This window comes from Ovis aries, chromosome 8 (genome assembly GCF_016772045.2).
Source record: "Ovis aries strain OAR_USU_Benz2616 breed Rambouillet chromosome 8, ARS-UI_Ramb_v3.0, whole genome shotgun sequence".
Lineage (NCBI taxonomy): Eukaryota > Metazoa > Chordata > Mammalia > Artiodactyla > Bovidae > Ovis > Ovis aries.
The window spans coordinates 41,448,449-41,465,070 of NC_056061.1; the positions used below are offsets into that span (position 1 = coordinate 41,448,449).

The following is a 16,622-nucleotide window of genomic DNA, read 5'->3' on the forward strand; positions in this document are numbered from 1 at the left end:
TTAAATGAACAGATTTCTATCCAATTTTGTAAAATCATAAATCCATTTTACACACATTGATAAATAATTCAAACAAAGCTAACAGTGCTCATATGTACCTTAAATCATTTCTTAAAATAAAGGCAAATTTATTTATTTTATCTAGTGGCTCAGATGGTAAAGTATCTTCCTACAATGCAAGAGACCTGGGTTCCATCCCTGGGTGGGGAAGATCCCCTGGAGAAGGGAATGGCAACCCACTCCAGTATTCTTGCCTGAAGTATTCCATGGACGGAGGAGCCTGACAGGCTCTAGCACATAGGGTTGCAAAGAGTTGGACATGAATGAGCGACTTTCACTACTGACTTGGTTAATGAAAATTAAGGAAATAAAATTTAAATATCATTTCATCATCTTTTTTATCCCAGCTAAGAATTCTCAGAAGAAACCACCAAAATCCTTTAGTGAAATATTTAGGTTTAACTAATAAACTGTTATTTTCTTTTTTTGAGTCTTCTCTTTCTGTTACTTGCTCCCCTCCAATATCCATCAGCAAAGTCAACAAAACATATTCTAAATCCAGCCCTTTTTCCTCTAATCTCTAAATGTGCCCTAGTCCAGCTAACAATCATCTCTTACCTGGGACATTGAATTATTTCTCTTCCACTCTTGCCCACACCTTAAACAGATCCTCCCTTTAGAATAATCTTTTAAAATAGAATACTTAATCATTTATCTACTTAAAACCTTCAAAAACACAAGTAAAACAAAAGCTAAATATGTTACACTGTTTAGGTCCTATGTAATCCTGTGCCTGTCTGTCTCCAGCCAAACTTAATCTATGAGCTCCAGCCATTTGGGGCTGATTCTGATTCTGCAAACACGCCAGGGTCCTGGCAGCGGCTCTTCTTTCTATTTCCAACACTGTTTTCTTCATATTTGCTTACCTGGCTCCTTTTCTGTTCCAGATCTCCCCATATAAATAGAAAAGCCTTTTTATCACCTAGCTTAAGCAATACCTCATGACTCTACCTAGTCAGAATATTTTAATTCTCTTCACAGCACTCATATTTGATCACTCAGAGAGTTCTGTTGCTTATTTGTTTGTTTATTGTCCATCTTCCAATATGTAATAGTAAAGTCCAGGAATATTCTGTGCATGGAAGAGATTATTACAGTGATGGAGAGCACAAGTATTGGGATCAAATAGCTGAGGTTTGAAGCTTTGATTGTAACTGCTATCCTCTGGAAAGTTATTAACACTTTGCCTCAGTTCCTCACATGTAAGATAGGACAAACATTAGTGTACACTTCATAAAGCTCTTGTGAATATCAAATGAGCTAACCAGGCATTGGTGTATTCTAAGGATCTGAGAAAAGCCATCTACTGTTTACCTCTGGACTTCAACACCTGGAATAATACTCAGTACAAGTGGAAACTTAATAAATACTTTTTTTTTTTTTAAGAAGCAGAGGAAAGAAGAACATTATACCTCTGTTTATTAATGTATTGAAGTGATTCATTCTCTTTTAGAAAAGATTTGTTATTTCCTTTTTTCAGTTCTAAGGTATAGGCATATACCCAAATGGGAATTTATTTTTCACTTTGTACTCCAACTCCTCATGGATGTAAATTACTTTGGAGCTTGAATGGTCTCTCTTATAAAATGGCACTAATAATCCCTGAACTTTAGCACGTCATAGAAATGTAAGGCAAAAGAGAACTGAAAAGCAGCAATAATGTACCGGCTGTTTGTTAATTTAGCTGCCTTCTCTGTGTAACCTCACAGCTGCAATACAAGGCAGTTTCAATTGTAAACTAGAAAGAATATAAATTATGGCTAATTGAAAGTGCTAGAGAGACCCAAAAGATGATAAAATGCAATTACCCAAATTGGATGTGGGCCAGGCCAGGACTGGTATGTCTGCTCTTAGAAATAATGTGAAGTTTTATGTGGTAAGAATAGCTTGTTACGATATGGCTTCTGGAAACAGCTGGTACCTCAGTTTCCCCCAGGCTCCTAACAGCCCTATATTTCCAGGACCAAGTGCCCCTGGGAAAGGAGTTTATGGATGCTTCTTTTTCACAAATGACCACATATTTGCATAGATCTGACTTTATATCACTTAAAACCCAAGAGTGCTCCTGGTTTCCTGGTCTGGGATATCTGATGCCCTTTGGGGATAATTTATCTCAGAAACCACAGGCTATTAATTTGGTTTCAGGTTAGAAACTGCTGCTTCCTCATTCTTAGGGATAGAATAAGACATAATCTGGTCCTCCCCTTTTAGACAAAAAGACAGAATTTAATATAATATTTTTCTTTTATGTATCTTGGGCTTTAATTCCATGGCATATAAATAATACTTGTAAGATTTATTTTTACAAATATTTTGTTTATATTAATGACACTAATACAGACAATGTCCATTTAAACCCCATATCCCAGACCAAAAAGTACAAATAAAGTCAAAAAGAGCAGCGTTCTGTTGTATACACTTCTGCATGAATAACTTTAACCGCTAATGAAAATTATATCTTTTCTGGGATCTTCTGACACGATTTTTCTTTCATCATAAAACGGTTTCTCCTCAGTGAAGCCATCTTTGGAGTTAGTCATTGTTCTTAACACCTCTGTCATGTGACTCCAACTGGATATTCCTCTTCTTTTGGTCCAGACCCTCAGATTTTAAAAGTAGCTTCAAATTAAGGAAAGGTCATTTTTCCACAGTTCTGTTTTCCAAAAAACTTCCATCTCCAGGAATGAAGCAATCATATGCTAGAACTTCAGAGCCAATTGGAAAGTTGTAAGAAACACTAGCATTAGCTGATCTTATTTATCACAAGCCTGCAAATGCACAGTCCTGGAAAAGACAGCCTCTCTATGCACATATGTAATTTTAAAAAGGAAAGAGTGATATGAAGGGGGCTGAGGTTTGGTCACAAAAAATCAGCATAATTAAAAGAAACAGTAATGAATAATGGGCACTCGAATTCAAATTACCAGATGTTTTAAAGAGATAGGGTGCCAGTTTTCAATTCTGTTTTGAACACCACATTACAAAAGAACTATTTTGAAAAATAAAAAAGGATTAAGGGGAAAGAAAAAAAATAAAAAGAGTATCTAAACCGTTGAACGACCCCCTGTTTATTCCTGATAAACTTCAATCGCATCATCCTCCGTTCCCAGTTCTTTTGGAGTGTGATTATTGGCAATTCTCTGACCTTCAAAGAGAAACCTGAGTGAAATCATAGGAACCCCCTGTCTTTGACGGTATGATTGAGTTTCTTGAGATGCGTCGTCATTTTCACTTTGAAGTGAATCTCACTGCTATCCTGTTCGTTGACTTTAATATATTCTCCTTCCTCCTTATTCCCGAAGTCTTCGATCGAAGGTTTTGCTTCCTGGTCAGACACGGTGACGGTGGCTTACCCGGGGGTCTCTGCACACCAGCAGCCTCAGGTAGGTAGAACCTTGCTCCGGGATTTACAAATCTGTCTCTCTACCCGACTGCACAACACTGTGGCTAAAGGGACTTCCCCTACACCTTCTACTTGTAAGATTTATTTCTTAAACTTTTATTAGGTTTGCTTTTAACCTGAGATGTATATATATATACTGCTACTGCTAAGTCGCTTCAGTCGTGCCCTACTCTGTGCGACCCCATAGACGGCAGCCCACCGGGCTCCCCCATCCCTGGAATTCTCTAGGCAAGAACACCGGAGTGGGTTGCCATTTCCTTCTCCAATGCATGAAAGTGAAAAGTGAAAGTGGAGTCGCCCAGTCGTGTCTGACTCTGTGACCGCATGGACTGCAGCCCACCAGGCTCCTGCATCCATGGGATTCTAAGTTCATTAATATATTTCAAGGTGGAAGAAAAGTAGGTTTCTTCCTAATACCTATCTGCCTTGTGGTAGTTTCATTATTTCCACTTAACACAAGGGGAAACCTAGAGCTAGGTTAAAAACCTTCCACACAATCCCTCAGCTCCTCCCTGACTAAAGCAGAAATTCCAGCTCAGGCCCAGGTGATCACAGAGCCTCTACTTTTTCGTCAACACTCTTCTGTTTTTGAAGAAACTAGATGCAGAAATGTAGAGAAGATAAAAAAGCTGGATCCCCACCATCTATGACCTTAAAGAGTTTAGGACCTGGTCATTGGAAAATGTAGTATAAACATACTTAAGTAGAGACATTCCCCCTACTGGTCCCAGCCTTTTCCTAGAGCCCAAGTTATCTTTATTACTGCAATTCAGGCATATCTGACAGTGTCTGTGTGCTGGTTGCAAAAGGGAAAAAAGTGAAAGTGTTAGTTGCTCAGTCGTGTCCAGCTCATTGTGACTCTATGGAATTCTCCAGGCAAGAATAGTAAAGTGGATAGCCATTTCTTTCTCCAGGGAATCTTCCCAACCCAGGGATCAAACCCCAGGTCTCCTGAATTATACACAGATTCTTTACCATCTGAGCCACCAGTGAGACCAAAGGACACCCATGGGCTTGAGGGGCCAAGTGGTCAGAAGAGTTATTACAAATGATAACCTCCAGGAGGCAGAGTTTATATCAGCATCTCCTATTACAGATATAACCTCTTGCATCTCCATGTAAGAAGAATACATTCCATGCTGCTTGACATGTGCCAAAAATTACATGTTTGCTGAGGGACTGATTTACTCCTGCATTAACAGCATCTTGCATTGAGCTTGAAGCAAGGCCTCGTTAAGTGCTGGTAGTGTGATAGCTAAAAGTAGTCATACTGGGTTACCCAGGTTCCAATTTCTGCTTTACCTCTTATTAACTGGGCAACTTTAGACAAATGAGTAATCTCTCTGTATCTCAGGCTTCTTATCTATGAAATAGAAATCTAAGATTCCCCACTATAAGAGTTAAATGAATTGTTGTTCAATCACTAAGTCATGTCCAGCTTTTTGCCACCCCATGAACTGCAGGAAGCCAGACTTCCCTGTCCTTCATTATCTCCCTGAGTTTGCTCAAACTCATGTCCACTGAGTCAGTGATTCCCATATCCATCTCATCCTCTGTCATCCTCTTCTCCTCTTGCTCTCAATCTTTGCCAGCATCAGGGTCTTTTCCAGTGAGTTGACTCTTCACATCAGGTGGCCAAAGTATTGGAGCTTCAGCTTCAGCATCAGTCCTTCCAGTGAATATTCAGGACTGATTTCCCTTAGGATTGACTGTTTGATCTCCTTGCTGTCCAAGGGACTCTCAAGAGTGTTCCCCAGCACCACAGTTTGAAAGCATCAATTCTTTGGTGCTTACCTGGTGGCTCAGAGGTTAAAGCATCTGCCTGGAATGCTGGAGACCTGGGTTCGATCCCTGGGTCAGGAAGATCCCCTGGAGAAGGAAATGGCAACCCACTCCAGTATTCTTGCCTGGAGAATCCCATGGAGAGAGGAGCCTGGTAGCCTACAGTCCATGGGGTCACAAAGAGTCAGATGCGACTTCACTTTCACTTTCAGCCTTCTTTATGGTCCAGCTCTCCCATCCATACATGACTACTGGAAAAGCTTTGATTAGATGGACCTTTGTCAGCAAAGTGATGTCTCTGTTTTTTAATACACTGTCTAGGTTTGTCATAGCTGTTCTTCCACAGAGCAAGCGTCTTTTAATTTTGTGGCTGCACGAAATACATTAATATCTGTGAAATGCATAGAACTGTCCAATTTTGATTGAATGAGCTTAAAAAGGGGATTGAAATGTTTTGCCCTGCCCAGTGTATAGAACAAAAACTGAGTTAGAATGTTTTCAGAAGGGGCATACACTCTTCATTTTCACACAGACCTTACTACTGCTTGTTTCCATACATTCTGCACTCTACAATTCTGTATCATCTGTCACACCTCCAGTACTTTGTCCTAAGACAGTGGTAAAATGGTTAGGGAGGACAAAAACAAGGACTTTAATCCATTAGGATGCCACAGAGATTTGATTCAACACTTCTTAGATGCAATTGTTCAAACAACTATAAATTCATGTCAAAATATATCATCTAGGCTGTATCTTTATATACACAAATTAATTCTTTAATTCTTTCCTTACAATACTGTCTTTGGGGAATATATCTTCCAATGCTATGTAACATTTGCACAACAGTCAGAGGTTATATATCAAATGTTAATAGTGGTTGTTTTTTGCTGGAAATAAAATTTTAATGTTTTATTTACAGAAAGGTATTCTTCTGTTTTAGAAACATGAAAATTTAAAAATACATAGCTTTTCATGTGAATAAATATTTCATTTTTATTACTAGTGGCTAAAAATATGTATCATCTGTCTCATTTTAATTAGACTCCTACTAAAGAACATTTTAATTTGTTCCAATTTCATCATTATTTTAAACAATATTAAAAACACACCTATAAATAAAGCTTATGTCCATCTCAGGTCATAGTCTTAGGATAAATTCATAAAATTTGATTGCTAGGGTAAATACTTTGCAGGTTCTTGTGGCTTTTCACACATATTATGAAATTTCCCTGTAGAAAAATTTTACAAATTTATACTCTTTTTATACAAGAGTGTGTGAGACAGTTCATGATTAGGGCTTTCTCCCACAAAGATATTAGTTCTTTTTCCAGTTTGAAAACATGACACTTTAATGTAGCTTTAATTTTAATTTCTTTGAGTAATAGCAAGGTTGAGTACGTCTACAACTTTTCATTGGTTATTTGTAATTTTTCGGTTGTAAATTTTCCATCTATATCTTAATCTAATTTTTCATTTTAAATTGAATGTTCTGGGCTTCCCTGGTAGCTCAGATGGTAAAGCGTCTGCCTACAATGCGGGAGATCTGGGTTCCATCCCTGGGTTGAAAAGATTCCCTGGAGAAGGAAATGGCATACTTTCTGATTAATCTACCAGAATAGATACTTTAAAAATAGTATTTTCTCTAAAAACCCTTTGCAAAGTGTTTCCTGGTAGGTTATTTACATTGTAATCCTGCTAATTATTTTTCTTGCCTATAGAGTAAAATCAGTAAAATGCTTTCTTTATATTTTCATCTGACTAGGTCACTTACAAAGTCTTCATCTTGATATTTAATGACTATTCATTTGTTCTCTTCTACATTTGTTCTCTTCTATATTCTTAATTTGTATCATGTAGATTCGCCCTAAAATTTATTATGTGAAAATATGTAGGATTTTTTAGGTTTTATTTTACTTGTACTGCTGTGGGAAATAAAGGCCACTGGCCCAAACTTACAGAATGGACTTGGAGACAAAAGGTACAGTGAGAAGCAAGGCTTTAATGATGGTCTTGCAAGATCAGGTGTCTGCTGGGCAGGCATACCTAGGACAGTTACAGCAAATTTTTATTCCCTGGTGTACAAATCCCTCCCCAGTTCCTCTTTGTCTGAGTTCTATGAGGTTACAATCTTTTTGGAAGTCACCTAAGTCTCATGAGGTATTCTTTCTTCTCCCTTCCCATCCTAAGTCCAAATTTCTAAACAAGGCCTTTAGTTTATCTCTTCCCAAACATCCTGTAACGTGGGGTCTCTCCAGGTGTAAGCTGTTAGGAAAATCTAGTTTGCCAGTAATTTTCCAAGACAAAACTAGCTAGCTCTGAGTGGAAAATCATTTGTTAATAATTTCCACTCAAGGCCAGCTACTTTGTCTTGTAAATGAACCATTTCAAGTTCCATTTCTTACACTGCCTACATAAAAATGAACTCCACCTTTTGTGTATTCTGGAAGAGTACAGGACTAGCTTTGTGTAGCTGTGGGGTTTGACTTTATTTATTTTTCTGCCATCACTATTGATCTCTTTGGGGTTTTCTACATTTTGAATCTGCTTCCTAATTTATATTTCCCTAGAAAAACATTTCTTTGAAAAATTTAAATATATTTACATAATATTGAACATGTTTTTCTTAGTTTTTATTTATTTTTTAATATAAATTTATTTATTTTAATTGGAGGCTAATTACTTTACAATATTGTATTGGTTTTGCCATACATCAACATGAATCCGCCACAGGTGTACACGTGTTCCCCATCCTGAACCCGCCTCCCACCTCCCTCCCCGTACCATCCCTCTGGGTCATCCCAGTGCAACAGCTCCAAGCATCCGGTATCCTGCATCAAACCTGGACTGGTGATTCATTTCATATATATTATACATGTTTCAATGCCATTCTCCCAAATCATCCCACCCTCTCCCTTTTCCACAGAGTCCAAAATACTGTTCTATACATCTGTGACTCTTTTGCTGTCATGCATTCAGGGTTATCATTACCATTTTTCTAAATTCCATATATATGCGTTAGTATACTGTATTGGTGTTTTTCTTTCTGGCTTACTTCACTCTGTAAATAGGCTTCAGTTTCATCCACCTCATTAGAACTGATTCAAATGTATTCTTTTTAATGGCTGAGTAATACTCCATTGTGTATATGTACCACTCCTTTCTTATCCATTCATCTGCTGATGGACATCTAGGTTGTTTCCATGTCCTGGCTATTATAAACAGTGCTGCGATGAACATTGGGGTACACGTGTCTCTTTCAATTCTGGTTTCCTTGGTGTGTATGCCCAGTAGTGGGATTGCTGGGTCATATGGCAGTTCTATTTCCAGGTTTTTAAGGAATCTCCATACTGTTGTCCATAGTGGCTGTACTACTTTGCATTCCCACCAACAGTGTAAGAGGGTTCCCATTGCTCCACACCCTCTCAAGCATTTATTGCTTATAGACTTTTGGATAGCAGCCATTCTGACTGACATGAAATGGTACCCCATTGTGGTTTTGATTTGCATTTCTCTGATAATTGCATAGGAACCTGGAATGTCAGGTCCATGAATCAAGGCAAATTGGAAGTGGTCAAACAAGAGATGGCAAGAGTGAATGTCGACATTCTAGGAATCAGTGAACTAAAATGGACTGGAATGGGTGAATTTAACTCAGATGACCATTATATCTGTAGGCAGGCATCCCTCAGAAGAACTGGAATAGCCATCATGGTCAACATGGAACCAGTCTGTTGTTCCATGTCCAGTTCTAACTGTTGGTTCCTGACCTGCATATAGGTTTCTCAAGAGGCAGGTCAGGTGGCCTGGTATTCCCATTTCTTTCAGAATTTTCTACAGTTTCTTGTGATCCACACAGTCAAAGGCTTTGGCATAGTCAATAAAGCAGAAATAGATGTTTTTCTGGAACCCTCTTGCTTTTCCATGATCCAGCGGATGTTGGCAATTTGATCTCTCGTTCCTCTGCCTTTTCTAAAACCAGCTTGAACATCAGGAAGTTCAAGGTTCATGTATTGCTGAAGCCTGGCTTGGAGAATTTTGAACATTACTTTACTAGTATGTGAAATTAGTGCAATTGTGCGGTAGTTTGAGCATTCTTTGGCATTGCCTTTCTTTGGAATTGGAATGAAAACTGCCCTTTTCCAGTCCTGTGGCCACTGCTGAGTTTTCCAAATTTGCTGGCATATTGAGTGCAGCACTTTAACAGCATCATCTTCCAGAATTTGAAATAGCTCCACTGGAATTCCATCACCTCCACTAGCTTTGTTTGTAGTGATGCTTCCTAAGGCCCACTTGACTTCACATTCCAGGATGTCTGGCTCTAGGTGAGTGATCACACCATCGTGATTATCTGGGTCGTGAAGATCTTTTTTGTACAATTCTTCTGTTTATTCTTGCCACCTCTTCTTAATACCTTCTGCCTCTGTTAGGTCCATACCATTTCTGTCCTTTATCAAGCCCATTTTATTTAACTTATACACAGAGTGCATCATGAGAAATGCTGGGCTGGAAGAAGCACAAGCTGGAATCAAGATTGCCGGGAGAAATATCAATAACTTCAGATATGCAGATAATACCACCCTTATGGCAGAAAGTGAAGAGGAACTCAAAAGCCTCTTAATGAAAGAGGAGAGTGAAAAAGTTGGCTTAAAGCTCAACATTCAGAAAATGAAGATCATGGCATCTGGTCCCTTCACTTCATGGGAAATAGATGGCGAAACAGTGGAAACAGTTTCAGACTTTATTTTTTTGTGCTCCAAAATCACTGCAGATGGTGACTGCAGCCATGAAATTAAAAGACGCTTACTCCTTGGAAGGAAAATTATGACCAACCTAGATAGCATATTGAAAAGCAGAGATATTACTTTGCCAACAAAAGTCTGTCTAGTCAAGGCTATGGTTTTTCCAGTAGTCATGTATGGATGTGAAAGTTGGACTGTGAAGTAAGCTGAGCACCGAAGAACTGATGCTTTTGAACTGTGGTGTTGGAGAAGACTCTTGAGAGTCCCTTGGACTGCAAGGAGATCCAACCAGTCCATTCTAAACGAGATCAGTCCTGGGTGTTCTTTAGAAGGACTGATGCTGAAGCTGAAACTCCAATACTTTGGCCACCTCATGCGAAGGGTTAACTCATTGGAAAAAACTCTGATGCTGGGAGGGATTGGGGGCAGGAGGAGAAGGGGACGACAGAGGATGAGATGGCTGGATGGCATCACTGACTCAATGGACATGAGTCTGGGTGATGTCCGGGAGATGGCGATGGACAGGGAGGCCTGGCGTGCTGCGATTCATGGGGTCACAAAGAGTTGGACACGACTGAGCGACTGAACTGAACTGACTGATGAAGGGGATTCCTCTTATTGCAAAAATTCAGAGACACAGTGATAGGTAAGAGGTGGATTTGTTTGGATTCGGAGAGAAACACTCTGCAGGGTATGAGCCATTGCAGAGGGCAAGAGGTCAAAAAATGTGGTGTAGCTAGGTTTTGTGAGCTTGGTGAATTCATATGCTAATGAGTGGGAGGATCATCCCAATCATTGGGGAACCACCCACTCCTTGGAACTGTCCTGCCACCTCTGGATGTGTCATTTAGCTTATGGATTTGGAATCAAGGTTTAGTTGAATTTGGCTTGTCATCTTGGTTTTAATTGGTTTATGTTACGCCCTTGTGCTATGTCATTCTCTCAAAAGCCGTGCCCTGCCGCCTTCCCTCCTGCTTCATGTTCTTTCTCTGAGTCCCATCTGGGCCCACAGCGTTGCCTCTACAATCTTCTGGAGGGACGACCAGGAAATAGCTGGCCCATGGGAGGGGAATGCCCATTGGGAATGATACCGAATCCCTCTAGATATTCAGGCCTTCATCTTCCGTGTTTCCTACAGCACGTGCAACATCAGCATCTCTCAGTGAACCTGCTAGGGCAGGAGACAGGCACACAATGCCCGCTAGAAGTCCATATATTGGCATCCCTTCAGAGGCATTTGGGCTTCCAGGGTTAATGTTTGCCACTTTAGGAGTTAGCCCTGCAGGCCATTTGGGCCCCAAACCTTAACGCCCTTCTCCTAAAGTTACAAATATACCTTGGGATCAAATCTCCACTCCACTTTTATGTAACATCTAGCCTGTTGCCTCTTAGCAATTTGTTCTTAAGCCAATTACTAACTCCTACAACCAGGACCCTGCCCCCTTGCAGGCAACATTTCTCCATCCCGTCTATTATTAAAATACTCTTAATGCCCCTAACAGGGCCAGATAACCCATTCCTTTGTCATTGCTTCTTTTATTACCTAAAGTGGGTCTATGACAATGAAATGGTTACCATTGGAAACACCCTAAGCTGCTTTTATGGAGGACTAGGGGAGGAAATCAGTGACTTACAATCCCTTAGAGCAGTAGGAGGATAAGGCTTGTGACCTTTCCACCAGGTTCCCAGTCTCAGGGCACAGGCTTGGATTGCTTTACACCATGATATCTATTCCCATCTGTAGTGAAAAAACTAGCAATGAATTTAAATTACAACCCCTTAATCCTATCCAGCACTGGCCATGCTAGAGACTTTGAAGACACCCAAATCCAGCCCAGGGGTCCCAGGAGGTAGACCTGCCTCCAGCTCCCTAGGGATCTGGTCGCTTGTCATGCCTCAACCTGCTCAGATATCTGCCAGTCCAGGGGGGCGGGGGGGGGGGGGGGGGGTAGTCCCAGGACGTCAACCTGCCTTGACCTGCCTAGGGATCTGGTCCTCAAAAAGTTGTCACACCTCAGTCTGCTAAGGAATCCGCCAGTCCAGGAGTCCCAGAAGGTCGACATGCCTCGACCTGCCCAGGGACCCAATTCTTGTGAAGCTGACATACCTCAACCTGCCTGAGGATTCAATCTTCAGGAGGCTGTCATGCCTCAGCTTGCCTGGGGATCTGCACCCTGACCTAGGGATGCCTGGGTCTCAGGTTGCAACAGTATTGGGTAGGATAAGTTTCAAAAAGACTCACCCCCTAAGGAAGTCCACCCATGGTAATAGAAGGAAGCCTATCACTTGTGGGACTGTGCCCAGTCTCAGCAATAACTCAGGAGCCCAACCCCACTGCTTTCTGGAAAAGCTAAAAGAGGCCCTCCAAAAGTTTACCAGTCTGGACTTAGACTCTTATGAGGGACAGGTAATTTTAAAGGACAAATTCCTGTCCCAGTATGCATCAGACATCAGGATAAAGTTACAACAGCTACAGCAACAGGACTCTGTTGCCTCTATAGATGAGATGGGATAGACAAATATTTTCCCACCAGTTTCTAGTGGTCCCTGACTGTCCTCCTCCCTTATTGGGAAGAAATCTTTCCCTGCCTTCAAAACCTTTCAGCTATTGCAGTCCTGATAGAAGATGTTTTAAAATTTTCTTTTGGGGGCAAACTAACTATTTTTACCAGCTTCCAAATGAAACAGCTACTACATGGGAGAGGCCATTTATGGATGTCTGATCAAAGACTCCTCAGATATCAAGTAGTGCTGATGGAAAATCCAGGCCTCACTATATCCCCTTGTGAGGGTCTTAACCCAGCTACCCTCCTATCTACCCCCAAGGGCTCTCTCACCTTTCACTCTTGCATAGAAACCTTGGACCACTGGACAAAACCCCGAGAGGAATTGTCAGAAGATACTCTGACCAATCCTGAGGAAATCTGGTACACTGATGGAAGCAACTTTGTCTCGGATGGAAAAAGAAAAGCCAGATATGCAATAGTCTCCAATTTTGAGACAATAGAGGCTAAACCTTTGTCACCAGGGACTTCAGCCCAATTAGCTGAGCTTATACCCCTGACTCAAGTTTTAGAGCTGGGAAAAGGGAAAAGAGTAGTCTTTCACACTGACAGCTCAGAGGTTAAAGCATCTGCCTGGAAAGCAGGAGACCCAGGTTCGATCCCTGGGTCAGGAAGATCCCCTGGAGAAGGAAATGGCAACCCGCTCCAGTACTCTTGCCTGGAGAATCCCATGGAGGGAGGAGCCTGGTAGGCTACAGTCCATGGGGTTGCAAAGAGTCAGACACGACTGAGCGACTTCACATGCCTTTCTGGTGCTACATGCACATGCTGCTATTTGGAAAGAAAGAGGCCACTTGACCACCTGAGGGTCCCCAATCGAATATGGTGATCAAATCCTTAGACTCTTGGAGGCAGTCCATCTGCCCACTGAGGTTTCAGTCTCCCACTGTAAAGGACACCAAAAAGGGAGCACGAAAGTGACACAAGGGAACCAAGGAGCTGATCAGGCAGCTAAGAGAATAGCACTACAGAACAATGAACTAATAGGCCTTGCCACCTTAGTTCCCCAGGCTAATTTGCCAGAAACTCCTTCATATACTGAAGGTGAGACCCATAAGCTAAGAGTGAGGGCTTTCAAGAAGATCATATGGGGTGGTTCCAAAAGGAAGGACTCCTTTTTCTGCCTAGGAACCTCCAACAGAAGTTGGTTAACTCCTTACTTGCCACCACTCATTTTAGGGAAAAGGCCCTCCAAAGATTGCTAGAAAGGTCCTTCAGAGGAACAGGCCTCCAAACAACTATAAGGCAAGTGGTCTCTTCTTGTCTCACTTGCCAATTAAACAGCCCCCAAGGAGCCTGAAGACCCCAGCTGGCCCAGCCTGTCCAGTGACATGGGACCTACCCAGGAGAGGACTGGCAGATGGACTTCACCCAGATGCCAGTCTCTCAATGGTATAAATACCTATTAGTCATGATAGATACATTCACAGGATGGGTTGAAGTCTTCCCCACCCGGACTGAGAAGGCTGAAGTGAAGTCGCTCAGTTGTGTCCGACTCTTTGTGACCCCATGGATTGTAGCCTACCAGACTTCTCCGTCCATGGGATTTTCCAGGCAAGAGTATCGGATTGGGTTGCCATTTCCTTCTCCAGGGCATCTTCCTGACCCAGGGATCGAACCTGGGTCTCCTGCATTGCAGGCAGACGCTTTACCCTCTGATCCACCAAGGAAGCCTGAGGAGGTGGTAAAAAAACTGCTCTATGAAATCATTCTGAGATTTGGTCTGCCCAGGTCATTACAGAGTGACAATGGGACATCATTTACTTCTAAGGTCACCCAAGGGGTCTCTAAAGCATTGGGCATTACTTATTATCTCCATTGTGCCCAGAGGCCTCAGTCTTCAGGAAAAGTAAAAAGAGCCAACCAATTCTTAAAGTCAGCAATAAAAAAAGATAACCCAGGAGACCTCCCTGGGATGGAAGGAGGCTTTACCAATAGCTCTCCTCTGCACCCGTATTGCCCCTAAGGAACAGGTTGGTCTCAGTCCTTATGAGATGCTATATGGGAGACCTTTTGTTTATGTCAGTGACCTCTTCCTAGATCCAGAGTCTCAGACCCTCCAGTCTTATACCATGGCCATTGAGCAATTCCAATAGGATATACACTTCTGGGGTGTGAACCAGGACCCAAAAGATTCTAAGGAGTCACCACTATATGCTCCAGGGATTCAAGTCCTAATTAAAGTCTGGAAAGATGGGTCCCCAAAAGCTCAACTCCATCCCACATATAAGGGCCCCTACCCTGTAATACTTTCTACCCCACAGAAGTCAGGGTACCGGGACATACCTCCTGGATTCACTAGTCATGAGTCAAGCCATGGAACAAAACAGAAGAGGACACTCAATATACCTGTGAGCCCCTGAGAAATCTCAGATACCTATTCAGAACTGCAAATGAGTGCCATTCTAATGAACACCCCCCAAATCTAGTTTCTGGGGGCAAGATTTCTCAGGATAGCACTAAAGAGCCAACACAGCTTGGCAGAGGTTGTACTCCAAAACAGGAAATAGATCTTCTGATCCTTGAACAAGGAGGGACTTGATCCTCCTGGTGATGGAAATTTGGAGTTGGATAATGCCCCTACTAGTCCTTGTTATCACCGTATTGATGCTGCTTATGCTTGCTCCATGTAATAATTGTCTAACCCGTTTTGTCCCTGCCCAGGTCAACAAGCTGCAATACGCAGTGCCAGTTCAACAAGGATATATAAAACTCCAGCCGACCACAGAAAATATCACTCACCCTTAGATGGACACTGCTATAAGGACTCTGAGGCCTGAGACTATCAAGAGGGGGAGGCCCAATGCCCCTCATTGTCCAAGTTCAGCAAGAAGTACCCAGAAAGACCTCAACACTCCTATTCCCAAAAATCGGGCCTCCCATCTCTTGAGGGGGGAATGTTAGGTAGTTAGAATAAGAGAAAGGAGTCCAGAATGGCGCTGGCTAAAAGGCAAGGAAGGGAAAAGCCCACAAAAATAGAACAAAGGAAGCTCTGAGGACCAGAATGAGGACCTCAGGTAGAACAAACAGCACTCCTGGCTAGCCCAGTTTACATAGGGCAGGCCCAGGGGGAGGGGAAAACAAACAAACAAACAAAAATATATATATATATATATATATATAAAGAGGCGCCAAAGGGCCAGGGACTCTATTTACATAGGGCAGGCCCAGGGGGAGGGGGAAAAATATATATATATATATATAAAGAGGTGCCAAAGGGCCAGGGACTCTATTTACATAGGGCAGGCCCAGGGGGAGGGGGAAAATATACATATATATATATATATATATGAAGAGGAGCCAAAGGGCCAGGGACTCTCTCTCTGTCTCTCTCACTGTCTCTTCTCTCTCTCTCTCTCTCTGTCTCTATCTCACTGTCTTGCTGTCTCCTCTTCATGTCTTTTGGGTTGGCATGCCCTCACGCCTTGAGGATGTATTTTCCTTTATTTTCTAAATAAAACTGAGCTGTAACATGGAGCTGTAACACTGATCTGCTGGAGAGCTGTGACATGGTCTGTCCGATGGCTGTAACACTGGCCCATCTCTTCAAGTTTTTGTTGTGATGAGACAGAACTGAGGAAATTACACACTACCCTGACACTTCAAACTTATATTCTCAGTTCTTTCTTGAGGAAATGTTTTATTGTATACTTGTCTAGTTTTCCTATTGAAATTACTCTAGATGTTACTTCCAAAATGATGTTTATTTTTGTATTGACTTTATCATGGTTTGAAAAAAATAAGAGAAGGCCCCCAGCCTCAGTAACTTACACAATAAGCACCAACAAGCATTTATATCCTAGCTTATATGTCACGTGTGTCACCCTTTCTTTACCTAGTTTTTATTCCTTAATCAAGCCTGCCAGAGCAGCAGCTTTTAGGAGTTTGCCATTCTTTTCACAGAGGGAAAAGCAAAGGAGACTGTAGAAACTGACAATGCTTCCTAAAAATTCTTGTGGGAAATGAAATGCTATTACTTTCTCTCCTCTTTCTTGGCCTAAGCAATTCATGAGCAGATCTAAATATAGAGAATTATACTCTACCTACTAGGAGGCACTATAAGTCGTGTTGAGT

General features: G+C 41.7%; 1 pseudogene; it reads right to left on the reverse strand.

Annotated features, from left to right (window-relative positions):
* Window positions 1–2,851: 2,851 nt before the first annotated feature.
* LOC101112824 (small ubiquitin-related modifier 1-like) lies at window positions 2,852–12,047 on the reverse strand (annotated as a pseudogene).
* Window positions 12,048–16,622: the final 4,575 nt, after the last annotated feature.